The sequence below is a fragment of the Chelonia mydas genome, chromosome 18, assembly GCF_015237465.2.
Source record: "Chelonia mydas isolate rCheMyd1 chromosome 18, rCheMyd1.pri.v2, whole genome shotgun sequence".
NCBI classification, from domain to species: Eukaryota; Metazoa; Chordata; order Testudines; family Cheloniidae; genus Chelonia; species Chelonia mydas.
Window position 1 is genome coordinate 20,334,837 of NC_051258.2, and position 21,453 is coordinate 20,356,289.

The 21,453-nt window shown below is 43.9% G+C and overlaps 1 long non-coding RNA gene across 1 annotated transcript in view; it reads left to right on the forward strand.

Annotated features, from left to right (window-relative positions):
• Positions 1–20,989, forward strand: part of LOC119563940 — a 34,796-nt gene extending 13,807 nt beyond the window's left edge. The window contains exons 2-3 of the long non-coding RNA XR_006286479.1: positions 18,718–18,803; positions 19,347–20,989. This is a non-coding gene — a long non-coding RNA (uncharacterized LOC119563940). The remainder of the gene's footprint in view (positions 1–18,717; positions 18,804–19,346) is intronic.
• Positions 20,990–21,453: the final 464 nt, after the last annotated feature.

A 21,453-nucleotide genomic window follows, 5' to 3' on the forward strand; every position in this document is an offset into this window, starting at 1 on the left:
TTCGATCCCAGGACTCATGATGTTCTTGGGTTCAGTCCCTAGCAAACTGAAGGGTAAAGTGAGGACCAAGAAAAATGAGCTGGTGGAGGATATACAGTCACTGCTGATAAGAAACAAGGCACAGGTGAAATGTTTAAAGTAACTTTGGTAGAAAAGTTTTTATCTAGGCCTATGTTTGTAGGTCATATTATGCATACGTGTCTATATGTCATGCACATATACATTGGTCTCTACACAGCTTGCGTACAGTATATGTTGGACAGGAATTGTCTCAGAAGTTGAGATTTTTTAAGTAATCTAGGGGATTTAGAGACATGTCTTCCATTAATTCCAGTAATTCTAATGGGTCATATGTCCAAATCAGAAAGACTGCTTTGAAAGCCTCAACCAAAGTCTTCACTCTTTCCTTTCAGACATGGCTTTTACATGCTCTGAAGTTTCTAAGTAGTTCTGAAGCATTATGGCTTGTCAGGGTGTATTAAAAATTCATCTCCTTATTGTTTGCATTACAAAGGGACAGCAGGAGATAAAATAAGGAGCCAGCTTAGACACAGCAGTGGCATATTTGCTTAGACAGGAAGCATTGTCCCCCTTTCCCCTGACCCTGCTAGTGTCTGATGTCTATCAATAGAGGAGTCTTTTTAAAACTACCACCAAAAAGATCATAATCTATTTTATAAAATATGGCACGTACAATACTCCATATTTTGACCTATCCATGTAGTAGTCCAAATGGAAAAAATATGACTCTAGACTGTATCTAATGCAATGTAAGGTATCTTCACAGCATCCTCAATACCTTTCTTCTAACAAACACACACACACACACATTACTAAAAAGAAAAGGAGTACTTGTGGCACCTTAGAGACTAACCAATTTATCTGAGCATAAGCTGTAGCTCACGAAAGCTTATGCTCAAATAAATTGGTTAGTCTCTAAGGTGCCACAAGTACTCCTTTTCTTTTTGCGAATACAGACTAACACGGCTGTTACTCTGAAACCTGACGCACATTACTGTTCCTCAGGCTGACTGTGGTTAGAAAACCCATTGTAAATTGTGAGGTGGTGGTGAAACCAGTACAAGCATCTGTGTCTCTGTTTAGAATCAGTGGGCTATCACACTGTCCATCAATCTTCCGCAGCATGAATCACTCCAAGTAAGCACATGAGCACAGAAAGTGCAATAAAAAGGTAGGTGGAAAGGTCATAGATATAAATCACAGGAAGGAGACTGAAGCTAGTTGTTTTGATATTATAAACTTTACTTTAAAACTGGGCATCTAACACATGTCTAGGAGAAAGGATCTGGGATAATTGCAGACCATGAGTCAGTACCCCGCATGGAGTTCCCCTGTTATACATGGTACATCTTTGCCTGTGCTTTTAAATAACCTGATATTTCTCACCTTGACTGGCTAACTTGAGGCCTCTCTCAAGCTAAATGCTAGAGACTCAAACGTGTCTTAAAGAAGTTTCTCCAAAGGGCTGACAAAAATTGGTTGCCTAATAGAAGTGTATCTCAAACTAAAGGTCAAACAAAATTGTACGGAAAACCTTGGGGATGCTGTAAAGTGATGGCTTATGACAGGGGATTTCTTCCAAGACTGTGTCTCTGCCTCTCTGACCTGCCAGGCCAACTGCATTTGTCTGCAATGCTCAAGATAACTATCCCCCAAAATGAAGCTTGAGGGAGCAGGGCACTCTCGGCAGGAGGTCCCCACCTTCACTTCAGCGAGAAACGCATCTGAGCGTGAGCCTGGGCTGGTTCAGGAAATGTTGTCAGAGCACTTTGTCCAGGCTTCTTGGTAAAGGCCAGATCTGGAATGCTCAGTACTCTGCTGACAGGCCTGGTCTCTCTAGCGAGGTGATTCTAAGGGTCCATCACCTCAGTAGCTGAACACCTCACCCGCATTAGTGAACATTGTGAGTCAGATAGAGCAGGGTTATTACCTGCATCCTAGAGACCGGGAAACAGAGTCCCAGAGAGATTAAAGGCTTTTCCCAAGGTCAGATAAAGAGTGTGTGGCAGAGCTGGGAATTGAAGCCTGATCTCCCGAGTGCCAGCCCCGTGCATTAACCGTAAGTATGTCAGTCTTTTAGCATTGCAGTGCTGTGATGGAACATGATATATTTTCTCCTTATACTTGGTAAATGGATTTTGGTTTTATTGGAGTGTCCCCAGATGCTACGGTGATGGGCACTTTCTCCACAGTTGTAACAATACTGGGCCTCTGTGCACTTTTCACTGTAATGAAATGCACACTGAAGTGTGTGCATTGGGTAGGAGAAGTTATTATCTCGTTTGTGATTGGCCTAATTGCTTAGTTAGTTGGTCAGTTAATTCAACAGTTGCTAGGATGGTGATGCTTGCTCCTTGAGCTAAAATAGAGAGAGATTCTGTGCGGTGATCAGACCCCTCTATTTGTCTTGATTTCACAGGGAATTGCATGGGCTTTGTACAACAGCAGACCCTTTCTCCTTCTCCTTCTCCTGTCCCCAAATATGAAACTGTTTGTCCTTTGGAATCTTTAACAGCTGCCTAAGAACAGAATATAATTCAGTAAACATTGGCCCAGACCCACCAAGGCCTGCAGCAAAGCTCACTTATGCACCTCAGTTCACTCAGACAAGACCTGGAGAATTTCTGACTCTTCTGAACTCAACATCTGGAGGCCATGAACATTTGAATTGGCAAAAATAAATATTAAAGATGCATTACACCATTCTCCCACTCCTCTGCCTGCTTGTCATTTATTTGAACAGCATAGAACCTGTATAGAACCTACATTGCGAGCAGGTATCCTTAGGGTGAAAACAAATCTATTTTAGGCACATATTCTTCTCTCAGCTCGACAGATGCCATCAGTGGGAGTTGCACCTTTACAGATTTGAGTGGAATTTGTCCCTTAGTGGTTAGTGCACAAGAGGAAATCAGCAAATGATGTAACTAATTCATAATCATTAGACGCTATGACTTAAAGGGAAGTGTCTGCTTTTTCTAAGCATAATTTAATTTAGACTTTAATGGTGGAGAACTCCTATATCCAGAACAGCAAATAAAAAAATGGTAAACGTGCTGGCTGTACTGAATCCTGGAATTCTGAAGCAAAGAGCAATGGCTTGATGTGCTAGTCTACATATCAATCTTCACAATGATTCTCCAGATCACAGCTATTTCATAGTGGAGCTAGAGTCGGAGCTGAGCTCAACAGCTTTGGATGTGCCAGGAGGGGTGCTGGGATCTCTTCCTCTGTGTGCTTTTGCAAGATATGAAATAAGAAAACCTCTAATCAATATTCACCATTTTCTTGGCTTCCTCTACTCTGAAAGGGGAAACCAACCATTGAAAATGCATGTGGCTGAGCAAAGTTAATTTCAAACGCCACCTCCTCCTGTTTTTTGCTATGAATCTTATTGGGAAGCTAAAGAAAGCCAAAGAGAGCCAACTTGGAAGTGAAAATTAATGTAGAAATGAGAACTTGGAGAAAAATGTGAAGTTGCTATAACCTTTAAACCTGTAATCATATTTCCATGTGCTGAGTCTATTGTATGAGTTTGATTTAAAATGAAAATTCAGAGTCGTTTCCTGGTGCAAATCATATGTAGGGGATGAAACAATCAATGGAAGGTATTGTTTCCAGCCAGCCAGAGCATCTCATCTGTGAACACAAACTCATTAGCGGCGTCACTAAAAGGGTTTGAAATGTGGATGTCAGATGGTGTTAAACTAGCTTTAAATTCTTGTCTCCACTGAATACATACAATATGTATGGTACCAAACCTTAGCCTTGTTTCAGCTTCAGACTCCAAAGGAGCCAGGACATTCAAGAGTGCCATCAAAAGTGTATTGTGAAGGTGCTTTTCAGTCCTAACGTGATGCCCATTTGAAGTGGAAATATTAGAAGCTTTTTTGAAATTTGCTGTTTTACATAAAAAGAAACTGAAGGAGTAAAGAATCTATTTTATTTTTGTCTAATTTCTATTTCTCTCATTTCTACCCACTCCAGCACTCCCTCAAAGGAGCTCCTTGGGTGTTGTAGAATCCTTTGCCCTACAACTTAACCTCCTCGCCCCCACTGAGTTGCATCTGCATCAAGTAACCTGGAGGTGAAAGACTGTATCTCTCCCTAGAGCAATTTAGTGCCCCATTTTCCCCCAGTCTTTTCTTTTGGGGATCTGATTCTGCACTCGTTTACGTCAACGGGTGCTAATAGGTCCTTTTACTGGAGGGAGAAGTTGATGATGTTAATTAGCGACACTAACAGTAACTAAAAATAATTGCTCTAAAATAGAATGCAAAGAGTTGTGCAGAATTCACAGGATCATGTGAATTAGGTCACCAACTGCATGCCATGAACTACATATGGTGAATAGCCTTAGAGAATGGATAACAAACCACACACAGCCTGAAAACTGTGTGGGCCAAATTTTACATCAAATGCTTTCAAAGATGAATATACAGACATCAGGATCAGTTTAAGACAAGATACAAAAAAGGTGTTTGCAGTCAATAATTAAATAATGAGAACATCACTGGTTACAAAAGGTAAGAAAAAGAAAGAAAGAAAAAGAAAGGTAGGTATCTTCTGGAGTGCTCCAGCCAACCACTATCTGAAGGCATTAGGATCACACTTCCTTTATGAGATGCTTATTCTATAAATGTTCATTCAGGGGTTTCTTGCACCTGCCTCAAGAGTAAGTGTCACTGGCCTGTCAGAGGTAGGATATGGGACTACATGAACTTCTGGTCTCACCAGTTGTGGCAGTTGCTATTTTCCTATAGAACAATTGACCAGTTCTAGTTCATATGGCCAAATCTGGCCCCAGGTTCCACAGCACATGAGGCTTGACCCAGTGGAGCTGGTGTGGGTGTAGGGAGGTGAGGAAACAGGACAGGGTTTGGAGACCCACACAAGGGGTCACTGACTTAGATCCTCAACCGTAGCTAGGGAGGAGAATTCTTTTCCTTCCACAGCCCTTGCAACAATCCTTGGGGCAGAGGCAGTGAACTGGGGCCTAGAATTCTGTCTGTGACCTGAGGGCTGCATGGTATGAGGCTGGGCTCCTGCACTGGAATAAATTTGACCATCAGAGAGCAACACCTACCCGATGAAATCGTTACTATTATTATTATATTTTAAATAATGAATGCCGACCAGAAAGAAGTTGATAGAATATTTGTATTCATGAAGGATCTCATGCGTTTTCTCCTCTAAATGGCCTCCTTGATTAGATATATCAAAAGTATACCTTGAAGAACCAAGCTCCTTTTATGGATATGACCTATCATTAGTGTAAAAAATGCCTGACGGGACCTTTCAATTTCCTTGTTAAACACTGATCATTGTATAGCCACCTGCCTGTGAATCTCTCCAGTTCATTTGTAAGAAACCTCATTTGCCACTGGAGGATGGGCTGCATCCCATCACTCACCGCCTGTGTGTCATTTGCAAACAATGGAAGAATTATGTGCCCATGATGAGAATGCATGTCGCGCTACTTAGCCACATTGCCGTATATTTTCACTGCTGTTATCTAATAGAGGCTTCCACAGCTGGCAATATCTGGACACCTTTTTCCGTTCCTGTCAGCAAGCTGCTTCTTTTCCATTTTCATCTGTCATCTGAAATTAAATGGTGAAAATCCTCCTGCGAAAATGGAAAGTGCTATCACTCTATTAAAGCAGAGGGAGCTATTGCTAATTCATCATGTACCCTTTTCTTTCTAGTTTGGAGTCAAGAGAATGGGATTCAAAAGTAAGGGAAGTGCTTAACAACCTGAGACATAAATTTGGATTCCTCTAAACTCAGGTGCAGCTGTCAAGCCCCAGGCAAGACTTAAGGCTTCACTTCCTAGTTTCTTTGCCATTCAGGTAGAGCCATCTTTTTCTAAACTGGCAAGAAAATAATGACAAGGCAAGCTGGAGCTCTGAATAATGTCACAATGCCCCAAAATAATCTGGAGGTGTTTAAAGTTTCAAACAAAGACCGCACCAGGCTCCCCCTTTCTGCGCATACATAACACTAGCTAGTTGCCTCATGGCTACATACAACCACATACTTAATTAAGCCCCCATGAGTATAGTACTGAACAGATGCATTTTAATGGTGAGTGCTCGGTAGCATGGGCAGGTGGTCAGCCACCAGTTTTTCTGGTCCAAGAGAGAGGCCTGTTGGCAAGAGCCCGCACTCTGCGTGTCTAACTTCAGCAGAGACTTCGGAGCATGGTCCAGGGCTGTGGTGGTTAGTTCCTATGGAATGTTTCTGAGCTCCACATTCCATAGGGAAATGAATACTTCCGGCCTGGTACCTTACCCAGGGGGATTTCAAGTGGGCTGAATGCGATTTGCATAGAGCAGAATCTTGCCAGGACATTTGTGAAAAGAGCAATAGGTTCAGTTCCTTAATAACAGCAAGTGGTCAGGACCAGAACTTTATGTCTCATCCCAGAAAGGCCCCGCCAGCAGCTTAGAGCCTCTAGCACAGTGCAGGGGCTTTGGGTTAGGACTGACTCCGAGGAAATGACCAATACCACTACCCAGGTCGTCCATCTAATCGCAGGTCAGGTCCAAACCTGCTTAGCTTCCAAGACTATCGTAGCATGAGATTGCAGGGTTGCAGGGCTCCTGGTTGCCACTGGCAACCGGAACAAACATGCCAAGGACTGAATGGGCTAGTGCACTGGACTTCTCCATAATTGGCCCCTCCCAGGCAGGTTTGAGGCATCCTGCCACAGCAGGGTATGTGCTGTCCATGGCTGACGTGTTATGTCAGTTAACAGAGAGAGTAAAATAAATAAATCTACACAGAGCTAATAAGCAGCCCTCACATCTGCAGCCAGCTCTGCATTTATTCTACCTCTGACCCTGGAAAGGGCACAGATTGCTATGAAAATGATGAATTGCCAAGGTTTTTCATCAGGGGAATGGTCATTTCAAGATCCTATTTACTTCCTTCAGGCACATGAGGATGAGACAGGACAGAGGGGAAAGGTTTCAGAAATGTACTTTAAGGCTGAACTTCACCACACAGAAGAAATTAATTCTGCAGATGCAGTGGAAATGGTAGCCTATAAAGTTAATGAGATAGCACTGAAGGAAGGATAAACAATTAGGAGTATTAGCTGCAAAGATAAACCAAGACCTGTTGCCATCAAAAATACTGAAACTAATTAAATTGGAAAATACAGCGCGAGAGTGCAAAAACAAAAACAAGTAAAGCGAGGGTGAGAATTAACGGGCTTAATATTGCAATGACATTATTATTATTAACAATGGGAGGTGGGGATGGTTTTGATTAAACCCGTTTGTTCTCCCATACCTTTGCTAAAAAATAAAACTAATGTGTGTTTGGGAACACGCAGGGGACATGGAGTTCTGGACTAGAGGATTATTGATGCTCTTGCTTTGGATTCGGGGGGGGGGGGCGGGAGGGAGTGGGAAGCAGAATTTCCTTCTTTATTGGATATTTGGCATCTGCAGCAAACTCCTTTTAACATTTGATATCTGGAACACTGAACTGGGGTTACTGACACAGACGATTGCTCATCAGCTCGGGCCAGCTGTTCGGGCCAGATCCTGCTAGTCCAGGGGTTCAGAGAGCCTTACACACAATGCAACTGCCGTGCAGAGGATGGGGTTGGAGGTCAGGCTGTGAAAATGCCTCTGCCCCACTGCTTGCTGCAGAACAGGGCCACTGGCTGCCCCTCCCTGGCGGTGCAGAGGAGCGTTATGGGGGCAGGGGAAGGACAGGTTCATGGTCATTACAGCTGCAACTCTGCAGATCCACAGGCTAAACTTTGAATCGGGGGGATGAGAGGGGCCCCTGTCGCCGTGAAGGGTGAAGGTTATAGACGTAGCTGTGCTGGTGCTCTTCTCTTTGGGGAGGGTGGGTTCTGCCCCCCCTCACTTCGGCAGGCATAGCCTGCACATGGTGCTTTTACCCAGGCTTTGACAGGGCTCCAGAATTTGGTCCTCAGAGCTCAAGGCAGATGTTATCCCATTATTATTACTGAGCATGTGTCTGGCCATGTGTGGATCTCAGAGTTCCTGACCAGAAACTGAAGGAGAACCACAGACACAGAGCCAGATTCAACCTGGCTGGCACAGAGCCATGCAGACTCACCCCAGGAGGCCAGCCTGGGGTTGCGGAGGTTTTCACCCAGAGGAGAGCAGGTTTAATCCCAAACAGGCTCCAGAGGAGACTTGCTGCCAGAGTCTGCTAAGGTCGCTCAATCAAATACATCCACTGGCTACCCTGGCTCCTCCCCGCCTCTGCCCGCACCTCTCACGTCTCAGGGCTGTGCTATGCCCAGGGCTCACTGGTACAATGGCAGCTGGGGCACACTCTGCCACAGGCACAAGGGGGGGCGCACTTGCTGTTGCGAGGGGCCTCATGCCTGGGACTAACCCTCGAGCGGCTGATGCGGAGCAGGGCTGAGTTTGCTCCATGCTCTCAGGAAGCACTTTTTCATGAGCTCTGCAGCCCGAGCTCGCAGGAGTCAGGACAGCTGGATGGTTGCGCTGGATAAAGAGCTAGGCTTTCTAACCCGAACCTCTGACCCATCTGCCATTCATTCATCATCAGCAAGGAAAGTGGCTTGTTCCGCAAAGGCAGGAACAAGCAGTCTGATACAGAACAGCAATGAACACGTGTTGAGGAAGCCAATAGGTTCCTGTCAGAGGAGAGGGCTTATTGATTTGAAACAACACAATTGATCCATGAATAGAAAGCGGGGGCTAGCAAGGGCCCCTGTGCCTGCCTGAGCAGGAACCACCCATGGCAGCATAACCGCGTGCTCTTGGGTCGTACACGGAGAGCCCTCCCTCCCCGTGCTGCAGCTGAGCACTGGTGCTATCTCCACATGACAGCCAGAGCTATAATCTCTGTGGCACTGGCTGACAGCAGAAATCTTTGGTTTAGTTCTCCTATGTCATGTCCCATGACAAGTGTCTGAGGCTCTACGGGTCCTTGTGCTGGGTAAATGCGCAGAGGGGCACAGTCAGTAAGTGCAGAGCGAGACCCTTGTGGATATTGGCAGATGGATTTTTCTGTGAGCTGTTGATTAATTGAAAGCACCTGAGCCTTGCAAAGCAGCTAAAAATTGGCACCACTACCAGGCTGCCTGTAGTTGTATCGGAGGGTTCAAAGGAGTCTGGCTACTGTCTTTGATGCAATGAATGCCTTTGATTAATTATGGCATGAAGGACTCTGCTATGAGCTTTCAGGAAACAAGAAACCAATGAAAGCTACAACGTTCCTGCCAACTTAGTTCAGGAATATTTGGAGTAGGGTCTTCCTCTCAAAAGCACTGCACCTGCAGGCCTGAGCAGCCAAAGGGGGCTACTTTGCTTCACCCCCTCCTCTTTCTGGGATTAATTGTCTGGTTCCTGCTGTTTCCATTCCATTGTCTGACTGGTCACCTTTCTGGGTCAATCGGAACTCCCCTGGGCCAGGGGAGTCATTCAGAATGTGTGAAAGCTACTCAGTGAGACAGTCAGGTCCAGCGTTTGCACAGAACGACCCTCAGTTACAGCTCTGGGAGTCTGCAAAGACCTTTTTGCTGCTTATTAGCAAAATGAGTGCAAAAGCTGAGCAAAATGAAGGAACAACACTGTTAGAGCAAGCAAAGGAACGACAAATCTGTAAAACATAGGAGCTTTCTCAAGGGCTTCTCTGTGAATTTAGGAGACCTACAGAGACCTTGTAAGAATTTAACTACTAGTCTGGGTACTGGGGAGAGATGGGCAAAATAAACAACAAAAACAACAATAATAAAATAGTTTTCACTCTTGCACAGAACCTTTCATCCATGGATCTCAAAGCACTTTACAAAGGAGACCAGGTATCCTTATTCCTGTTCTATGGATGGGGAAACCTGGGCAGGAGAAGGGCATATTTTCAAAGGCGCAAAGGGGAATTGGACGCCCAGCTGCCATTGACTTTGGGGAGTGAGGTTTGAGAACAGACTTCCAGCAGGAGTGGGTGGGGGCAACAAACCTCACTGGTTTTAATATAGAGCTAGATATGTTTCAGAACAGGATTACATGAGTGCCTGCAATAGCAGGGCCCTGGACTCGATGACCCAGGAGGACTCTTCCGGCCCTACAATTGTAAGTAGGCATCACACTGCCCTTTGTATCTTCAAAAGACTCCCCTGAAGTAACTTGCTCAAGGTCACACAGTAAGTCAGTGACAGAGCTGTGAAAAGAACCCAGGTCTCCTGACTCCCAGCCCAGTGTGCTCCCCACATGCTTTCAGTTAATTCAATAAGCCCGCTACCTCTGCTCTTCATTGATTTATTTCAGTTTAAAGAGTGTTTACTGTTTTGTGAAACAGAGAGAAAAAGAGAAAGAAAAAATATAATGAGTGTTTTAACATGGCTAGGTCGGGGTTTAAAACGATCCAGGAACGTGAAACAGAACTAGCCTTAGCAAAACAAAACAAAACAAACACCGGAACAAGGACACTTAAAGCTATCTTTTAAAATTTAATTTATGGGAACATAATAATTTTTCCATTAATTAAATAATATAAGACTCTGCTAGCAAAAAATGTTAACCTGAAGGAAAGTATTTAGCTGCAAACATTTCAGAGGGTCATTTGTAAAGCTTAAGCATAACTGTGCTTTATTAATTTAGCATTTGCAGTAGCTTTAGAGGTTTTGCAGCATTCCAATGACTTTACCAGCAGACACTACTTTGATCTACTTTTCAAAACTTAGATTTGTAACTCTTGGGGCCCTGGCCAAGGTAACTAGTGATTCTGGGTGCCCTGAGGTAAGCATAGCGGGCCCAGTTTTAAAAGGGCAGGTGCTCAGCACTGTCTGAAAATCAGGACACCCCAAAAGTGGAGACCTTCAAAACTATTAGTTGCTTTTGAAAATCTTGAGCTGTTTTAAGCAGTTGGTTCTCCATTTCCTGGCATTGGAGGACTGATATTTTTGCTCTAAAATATTTCTGAGAAGGCAAAGGTAGCTCTTCGTTCTACTTCTTCCAGAGGTGCTGGGGGCACTGCCGCAGCCCTTTCTTGAAGTGGTTTCCATTATTTACAGGGTTTGCAGTTCAGTTAAATGGCTCTCAGCACCCCCACTGTACAAATTGTTCCAGCCACCAAGGCTTCCTCACCTGTGTATTGAAACCTAAACTGTATAATAACAATTTAAAAAATAAAAAACTGCAGTTGGGAGCGTGACTGAATTCTGAGGAGCCTGGGCTTGCACAAACACTTGATTTCTTTACTGTTTCATTGTGTTATGAATTTTGTTTTAAGAAATTAATGAGGAGAGTTGCGGTGACAATGATTGACCGCACGTAGAAATGCCCCCTGACACATGGGAAGGCTAGGGAATATCAAAAGGAAGAGCAAAAGCAAAAGGCAACTGAATGCTGACAGCATGGGCAGTGCATCTACTTAAATATCCTCATTGGTTATGTCTGAGTTATTGCTATTTGGTGGGTTATTGCTGCTGATTTGATGCCTGCTTGCAGCTCCGAATGGGCGCTTCTGCTGGCTCCTCAAGTGCAAGTGCATTGTGCATTTGGGTGTGCCCTGCTTTGGAAATGTCTGTTTCCATTTCAGAGCATTTATGTGAGGATTACCAGTCAATGAGCGGCTATCCGATGTGAGGAATCCAGGGGACAAGCTCCGAATGGGCAATGTTTTCTAACACCTGGAATACTAGAGACCTAATACAGCCTCTGCTTCAACAATAGCACTTCAGTCTCCTCCCATGGCCACTGTACAATAGGCTTTTTCTGGCTTCAGACCCTGAACTGCTCTAGTCAGCCACTGTCTGGCAGAGACCTCCAGAAGAGTCATTAGCACTTAAATAATTGGTTCCATTTAAAGGGTTTAGCGCCAAATTAACTCTATGGTTTGCCACCCAGAAATAATTCCACTTTAAGTGGTCAGAGTCATCTGTGGCACCCAGGGAGACAATGAGTGGGCTATGTGCTGCTTGTGGGAGTTCTCAGCAATCTACAGGGCTGGTAGTCTCTCCTCTGGGGAGCTCCCAGCATGCCTGATGAGGTGAGCTACATGGAGGGCCGATGCCTTAGCCACGGTTTCATCCAGCATTGCAGTGGGCGTGACGCGCCCTGGAACAAACCTGAGACCGACAACCTGCAGAGAATTTAAAATCAGATGCCAGGATGAGGAGGCTTCAGGCAAGAATCTGTGTATTCCAAAGGGGAAGGAGGCAAAATTCCCAGCTATATGCGGAGACCTCATTCCCAAAGCCATCTGGTCCCTGTCCTTCTCGTCGAAAAGAATATAAAAGCATTAGTGATTTCTCTCTGAGCAGGGATACAGATGTGCCGATAGCACAGACTGTCTCGCTCCCTAATTATTGTGGTGGGATTAACTCACTCAGAAGAAGATTGCATAATAGATTTACATTTGTCTGAGATGCTCTTTGAGAACAACAGAAAAGTTATATAAAACTAATGAATGGCATAGTTTGTTTTTCCATTCTGTCCTGACTGGGCAGGAGATTGCATCACCTGGGCGAGGGCATGAAATCTTGGGCACAGCAAATGCAATGAAAAACTCCCAGAGATTTCAATGGGGCAGGGATTCTACCCCTTCTTGAAAAGGCTAATTTGCTGCTTATCTCAATCACTGGCTCCAGAGACACAGAACTTCGCTAGAAAATAACATTCCTTCTGCTTCCATGTCTGAGAGCCTTAATCACTGCTACATTTCCAGTCGACTGCATGGGATTTAGAGTCAGCAGAGGCTGGGGGGCTAACCTCCAAGGGTGGAAGGCCATCCAGTGCTGTACACACTACAGTCATTCTTCAAGATCCCTTTTAGTGAAGAATAATTTACATATTTTGCCAAATGTGTGAGTTTTTAGTTTTCATGCTGATTTTAGATCCATGGGGTCTATTCTCTCTCTGACCCATGTGCATAGCTCCTGATTATATTTGCATTTCTAGGACTGTCCATCAAGAGGTTTGCTCTGCAGGCACTGTGCAGTATTGAAGGAACTGACATGCATTCATGGGTATTGCCATGTTGACTCCTGTCTCTGTGCCACAGATGATGCCAGTCTTGATGGCCCATTGCAAAATTTCCTAAAAAGCTCGTTTCTAGTTTCTCCCTTGCTGATCCTTAGGCAAAGGAGGAGCTCCACAGAAACATCTACAAAGCCACCTCATTGTCTCCCTACAAATCCCACCTTAAAACTAACCCTGCCTTGGTCCCTGCACAACGCTTGATAACAGTGCCCTGACTGCTGCTTATCATGCTTTGTCATTGTCTTCTTGTTGTGTTGTGCTCTTCTGTGCAGGGACTGCCACTGAGTTATGTGTGTGTACCTTTCCTTAGCAGTATGGTGCTGAAGTCTGTAGATGCTTCTCTAATTCTAACAACAATAATAATAACAATGATTTGCTAACTAATGGCAATGTTAAGAGTCTCATATTTCAAATCAGTTATATGATGCCTCCTACTGGCTCCCCTAGGAAAAACATGAGAAGTGGTTAGCCTCACACTTGCCCAGTGAGGTGAACAAACTCAGGTAATCCACAAGAGCAAACCTGTACCATCATCACAGCGGATCAGCTGTAAGGGAAGGCAGCACGGCCTAGTGGACTGGCAAGTGGACTGGGAGTCAGGAGACCTAGGTGTCACTCCTGGCTCTGCCACTGACCTGCGTGTGATCCTGAGCAAGTGATTTCACCACCCCGTGCCTCAGTTTCCCCGTCTTTAAATGGGGATAATGACATTGATCACCTTGGCAAAGCGCTTTGACATCTATGGATGAAGAACCAGGTATGTAGGTATTATTCACTATGATACTTACTTATCTTAGCAAGGATGTTTGAATTCTAGAGATGGAAGAGCTAATTATTAATAATTATTTTTATTATTAGTCTGAAAACACTTTGGGATAGAGAGCTGTCTTTGACAGAACACTTATGCTGCTATAAGAATAATAAATAATAATAATGTTAAAGCTATGAACTGAGGCTTTACCTATCTGCAATGTGATAGATACAAGACTGATGTTAATGCCATATACCTGCCAAATATTCACCCAAAAGGCAAGGTATATATAATGTCTCAAAAGAAGCATTACAACTTCTGATCAGAAATCTAGTGACATCTGGGAAACTAGCAAGAACTAGAAGAAAATTTATAAGAATGTACGAAATAAAGAGACAAAATTAAGATGAACAAATTCAAAGGATTTACCTTATCCGTTCTCTTAGTAGAATCTCTGATAATTAATGAGATAATCCGACAGATGTAATCTACTGAATTATGCCTTACTTCTTACATTTCGCTCATCTGAGATGAGGAAACCAAACTGGTCTGTTTCATTTCTTGTTTCTTGTGGGCTACCCAATACCTATTGCCTTCTTTATTCAAACTGGAACTATACTAAACAAAAATGTGTTGTGAGAGAAGGCCAGATTCCCAAAGGAATTTTGACGTCTAAGAGATGCAAATAGGCACCTGGTGAGATTGACAAAAACACCGAAACAGATTAGGCCGCTGCCACCCCTTAAAAGGCACTGCACGGCAATGGTTAAATTACATCAAGCTACTTTCACAGACGTTAAAAGCAGTTGTGGAAATATTACGTTTCAAATTAACTTTCGTTAAACCCTTGGCTTTATTTTTTACAAACCTCAATCTGGGGCCTTGACAGTGTCACTTTAACCTCATACTCCAGGGAAAGTCATCTACTGCACTCAGACCCAGAGCAACAATGCATCCTGCTCAGGAACGTTGGTGCATGTGCTTAATTGCTACAATACTTGAATGGGCCCCAATCCAGGAAAGCACTTAAGTATGTGCTTAAATCCATTCCTAATTCAGGACAGCACTTAATTACTGTCCTAAAAAGGGATGCTTTGTCAAGTCGTGGCCATGGTGTGTGACATCTTAGCACAGTGGGAGGGAAACCCAGAAAACGCTGAACACTCCAGGGGATAAATCCATCAGGGTTTGAGTTTGGTTTTGATTTTCAAATCTTGAAGAGTGCTGCAAAGAAATTAACTGAAGAGATTTAAGGATATGACTCAATGATCAGCCTGTCAGCTCAAGATGTTATATTGTTAAAGTGACCTTCCCCATTTAATCAGTCAGCCGCAGAATACCAGGCTGCATCATCTGCAGGCCAGAGTTTCAGTTCAATTCAGGAATTTTGGTGTGTTTATGGTTTTCCAGTGAAACAATAAAGGCCCTAGAAGCAGCTGGGCAGGTTGAAGAGCTGGTGCTTCAAAGCAGCTCGTTAGAGTGTAATGACATTTCTGAGACTAAATGCCCATATGAGCAGCAGGCAAAATCCTTGAGTATGTATGGCTTGATATACGGCACCCATCAAGAAGCAGCTAGGGCTGAGGTGCATGCCAGGACTCAACTTTACAACCAACTGTCTACTCTTAATGGATACAAATTGTTGCCTTTAGCCCTGAAAAAGCTGAATAGATACAAATATTACCAATATCTTAAAGGTTTACTGGGCCTTGTTATCCTTGGGTAATTGAGGTTATGTGCAATTGTTCTCTCTTATCTGTCAGCGTCTCTCCTGGCAACATGCTGAAGCAGAAAGCTCAAGGATGAATTGCTATAAACTTGGTAAATGTACAGAACCCAGAAATACCGATATGCCGACTGAGGCACTTTGACTGCAAGGTCTGGCCCTCCAAAGCAGATGATCAGCTATGCAGAATAAGAAGCTTGTGCACGGCCTTGCAGCTACCTGCATACTTCCCACTGATATCAGTGGGAGATTTAAGAATGTAAGAATGGCCATACTGGGTCAGACCAAAGGTCCATCCAGCCCAGTGTCCTGTCTGCCGACAGTGGCCAATGCCAGCTGCCAGAGGGAGTGAACCTAACAGGTAATGATCAGGTGATCTCTCTCCTGCCATCCGTCTCAACCCCCTGACAAACAGAGGCTAAGAACAGCATTCCTTACCCATCCTTGCTAATAGCCATTAATGGACTTAACCTCCATGAATTTTTCCAGTTCTCTTTTAGAGAGAACAGATTCTGACTTTCCTGCTGCTCACACCAAACTAACGTTGTGTCTTGTATTCCTACACCCTGGAACTTGAAAGTTCAGCAAGGAAAAAAATATTCCTTGAGCTACGAGATGCTGGTATAGAATATAGGATGTTATTGTGCCTACGACACGGTACTTGGATGGTTTCAGTTAGACCTGAGCAGATCATTAGAGGGAAACATTTAAACAGTTCATTTTGTCTTTGTTTGTGAAAAGCCTGTGAACAGACAGTGAAATTCTCAAATGGATTCATAACTGTTTCCTAATTTCTCCAGGGAACATTACAATGTGTACTGTCTGGTAATTCCATGCTTCTGTTCTCTTACTGGATCATCTTCTACTTACCAACCAACATCATTGTATATAAAGGCTGCTCTGGTTAGTTACATGTGTCAAACAATCAATGAACAGAAACAGTCCATGTGACTAACCAACAGCAAGTGAATTCCAAAGGTGTGTTGCTTTGTAATATTCATACTTCACACTGTGTTGGTTGGTTCCATAAGTCACAAACTGTTCTTTATGTTTCCTGATGGGATGGCTTATGTAACAGCACAAATCATGTATTTTACAGCTGAATGTACAAAGCAACATTTGCTGTCAAGAAATATTCAGGCATTCAAGCTTAAAATTTGTTTTTTGCAAGCATTCTGGCTAATAAAGCTCCAGCACTTAAATATTCTTGGAAAGTGCTCACAAAAGGGTTGCAAATATGTCCAGTCTCTAATTCACTTTTCAGTTCTAAAGAACAGTCAGACTTTTTTTCCATGATTTGCTCAGCTCTAGTTGCAATGTCAATTTTTACCACAATGGGGACACAGAAGTGTTCCATACAAGTCATAACGAGTCGGTGTGTTCAGATACAGTGCTACTAAAAACTCTCCGCAGATATTAGCTAAAATTAACATGCAGAAATATTAAACATCATTTAAAAAAGATTCAGAAAATTCCAACTCCGTGAACTCCTGTGTCATTTTCAACTGCACTTAACAGACATTCCTCCCTCCTCCTTTGGCTACCTCAGCAAAGATGCTGAAGACTAGATGGGCCACAGAGACTGAGCTGCAATATTCATTCCTACAGGTGGCTGCTCCCAGCTAAGATGGGAGCAGACTGGTGGAGGGAATCCTGCACCATTTCTGCTCCTGCTGTGCATGACTAGAGGACTTTTGTTGCCAGGGATGAAGATGCTACTTAACCAACTGTTTTAAGTTTGCTGTAAGGGTTAATCAAAACCTTTTACTTTCCAGAAGATTAATGTAACTTCAGAGGTCAGTCAAAGCCATGCTCCTCTCCTCACTCTTTCCCTACATACACAAAAAGTTATGTTGATGTTATGAAAATGGCCCTTAGATTTCCACCAGCAGATTTTTTTTAATATGGCACCATTCCTTTCAACCCGCAGCTACGATAAAGAAGACAGATCACCTTTCTTGGGTTTAAAGGCTTTTAAATAGAGAGCAGAATTGATTTTATCATCTGAATAACATTCATTTAGCTTGTCAGCAAGAGGTTGCTTTTGATGACAAAGCATCTCACTGTGTTGATTCTCTTCAGTAATACTATACGTCTATTTGTTTCTGTACAGATGTAAGGACATAATAGATATACTGTTTTGCCATCATTCCAAAAGTTTTAAGTTGAAATTTTCTTGTCCTAGTCATTTCACAAAGATCTGCTTCCTCTCACTGTGAAAAATAATTTTGAAGTCACTTCAGTTAGATTCATCAGCAGTTTAAAAACTCATTTGCTTTAGATAGTTTTCTTTTCTTCTTACAAATTCTACAGAGATACTTGATGGGACTGAATGTGTGAACATGATCCTAAAAGTAAGTTAGTGCTTTAGTTCAGTGCAACAGATCTCACAGATGTATGCTAACACTGAGACCTAACACATAGGGCTTCTCTTCTACTGGGTGCTTTGCCGTCCTAGGAACGCTGACACATAAGACTTGCCATATTGAATCAGACCAGGAGTCCGCCTCCTGTAGTATCCTGTCTCCAACCACACTCTGAACCATAGCTGTAGTGGCTGCGGGGCCCTCTGAAGGGATGGGTGGTGGTGCGGGGGGGAGAGGTGATACAAGGACCCAAGGAGTTCTCCTCTCTAAAAGAAAGAGCATCATTTTGCAATGTCATTCATATTGCTCGCCCTCAGCTTCCGCGAGACCCACGTGGGATGGGACAGCAGCGAGCTGGTTGGTTTTCATGCAGCTGTGGCTGATTCCACCAACAATGTGATTCATGTGACAAAATAATCCATCAGCAAAGGCAGCCCCTGGCAGCCCCGATCCTTTCCTTCTGTGCGGGGAGGTCTGCAAGTTGCACCCACACGGTTCTGGTGACAGCAGATGTGCTGGGTGACGTGTGTGCTATATATCACTTTCCCCACAGCTTCCTGCAGGCTCATTTCACAGGTGTAGCAGGAAGGTTAATGGCTTTCATTGGCTGAGGAGCCAACGCAGACGAATACAAACGGAGGGCAGTTACCTCCCAGCTCAAGTTTACACTCCAGATAAAACAAATTCTTCATTCTAATCCCGTTTCCCAAACTCCCAAGAAGAGATTGTAATGGGTAAGCCATGAAGGGAAAAGTAATTACCTTTCTGTGGCACATTTGCACATCACTTTTATTACAATTCATTCTCTGCATGCACGTTGCCCCTTTTCTGATTTATTCTTGTGCTTTTCAGGTGGAACAATGTTAATGTTTGCAGATCCTGTTTCTCAAGAGGAAGTTTTAACTCTTTCTTCACACAGCCACATGTCAGCCACCTTGGTAAATGAGAGAGCAGGCGGAAACTCTAATACGTACGGGGCTGTGGGGGCTAACACTGGCTCAGTGGATTGACCGTAGATCTCCCCACTGTGCCTAGAGGCAAAGAGCACTGGGCTTTCTTCTTAGGAATCACTCTGGCAACCTCCACTGGGAGAGCAAAGGGGCTGTCCTGGCATATGTTTACATCGTGGGGTGGGAAGAAACAGAGAGAAGATCTTATATTCCTTTATTTATGCTGAGGGGGTAGGGGAAGGGTGTTGATAGAACCGTATGAGTCACGGAAGGGCAGGAAGGGAGTTAGGGGGAAGAACCTAAAGATGCAAGGACATTTTAGTACTCCACAGAGAGTGTTTGCTGCAATCTTAGCATTTGGCCACCGGGCTCAAGGTCCAAAGTTAGATTCCCCCACCCTTTCCCTGACAGCCAAGTCCAATGTGAACCTGAATCTTTTCCACCCAATACAAGTCTAATTACCATTTTGTTTGTCCTTTGTCATTTTTCCCATCTGTCCCTGTACTTCCTTGTCATGGCTGGAACTGGAAGCAGGAGGTACTAAGACAAAACACAAGAAAGCCCATACTCAGGGTAAGTTCCTCCCGCCTGACGGGAATCTGGGCGTTCCGGATGTCTCACAAGAAAGAATATGGACATCAGGCTTCCAATCTGAATTTGTAAGCCCAGGAAGTTGGGAAAAGGCTTGGAGAAACATCCAAACTTTCACATGCTTGTGCAAACTAAACATCTAACTGTCTGAGATCTCCCCTGTGGCATATTTAGTCATGCAACTGTGATGCCTTTGCTTTCTGTATTCTGTACCTTTAAACCTCCAAGGACTCAGCTGTCTGCAGAGATGGGCAGCCATTTTGTGTTCAAATGACTGCAAGTTGTCAGAGGAGCCATAAACACTGTCTGCTGTCTCATGTAGTCTTTGCTTTCATTCTTTCTGGTTCTTGGGACCTGCTTTTCAAAGATATTTAGGCACCCAAAAATGAGGGTAGGCACTTTGTGGGGTTTTCAAAAGTGCCTAAGCAGGTTAAGCATCTGCCATTGAAACCAAAGTGACATCAAGCAGCACAGGGGCCTCACCACATCTTTAGGCACCTAGGTACCTTAAAAATTCCTAATTTGAAATCAGGCAGGGAACGTCTCTTTGCTCTGTGTGTCTGGAGAGGGACAACACTCCACAGCACGAGCAGTCATTCCATTTTGCTTGGAGGAGGATCTGTAGGTGAGAAATACCCACTGGAGCATCTCTGTTCGGAAGGTGAGGTCCTGAAATCTCCAATGGTCGTGATTCTCCTCTCATGCCAGTTGGACACGGGTGTTAAATGAAGGACTGTCGGGCTCAATAAGAGGCCATCACTCTGGCTAACCCCAGAGCTCCCAGTGTGACATTCTCTTGCATTGCCATATGGTTATCAAAGAATTTTCCTGCCCTCCCACAAACAGCTCCCACTGCCCCCCTGCCGCCCCCCGCGCCTCCAACCCATTACCGAGGCAGGGCTCTACATTTGCTCCTCCTACCACAAGTTTATCAGGCTTTGCAGGCCTATCAGAAGTGGGGGTCAGGTTTAAGCAGCAGTAGCTTACACCGGGAAACATCCGGAGTTAATTCTGAATTCCCGCCGTCCGGGGCTTTGCGGAGGTAAAGCTTTTAATGGAAAGAGGAAGTGTAAAATGAAAAGATGGGAGGATTAGAGATACAGTAGGCCAACCACTGTAAGATAAAAGTGAACAGAACAGAGGAGGCAGGAGCCAGTTCATTATGGCTGGGCCCACTGCGTCTAATTTAGATCAGATAATGGTTATCAGAATGGAAAGCACATATCTTAATCTGCTGTGTATTTTCAATTTTCTTATCAGTGCTACGCAAAGGGCATGGGGAACCATGAGAGAAGAGCTGCCTTGATGCTCTTTTACACTTACAAACGTGCATCGAAATAAGCTTCTTTGTATCGTTCCCAGAGACCCTGCCACACGCAGGCACACCTTACAGAGGACACGGAATTGGTGAACTGGTTAATAGAACTGACCTGAACCTTCACTCAAACTCAGATCAGATCCCGAATGGAATCTTGTTGGGATTTCAAAAAAAGTTTCAATGACTTTCCCACCTATTATTTATCATTATTGTTAATTTCTTCACTTCTGGCTTCCAGCTGTTATTGGAAGCCAAAATGCTGTCAAGCTGCTGTATTTCTGGAACTGAAATTCATGGGGGGCTGGGGGGGAACTGGTTTCCAGGAGCTTTCCAGACCAATTTTGCAGATTCAATATGTTTGGATAAATATCTGGGCCCAGATTTTCAGAAATGCACATCTGCATCTGCACATGCAAAAGTGCGTGGGCATTTTCACCTGAATGCACTAATTTGCATGCCTAGTTATCACAGGTACCTGTGCAGAGGGTTGGTTAAATCTTTTATTCATCAGTTATTGTGCACACTTATCATGACTGCACAGACTGTCACAGTAATGCACACACAAACAAAATCAGGTGTACAGATTTGCACCTATGACTATATGCTACGTTATGTGTCCAATTCCGTTAGTCTGGGACCTGAACTTTTATCTCAACTGAAAATCAAACCTTTGGAGATTTGCCCTGCACTAACTAAACCACCATCTGATTGCCATGCTCTTTCCCCAAT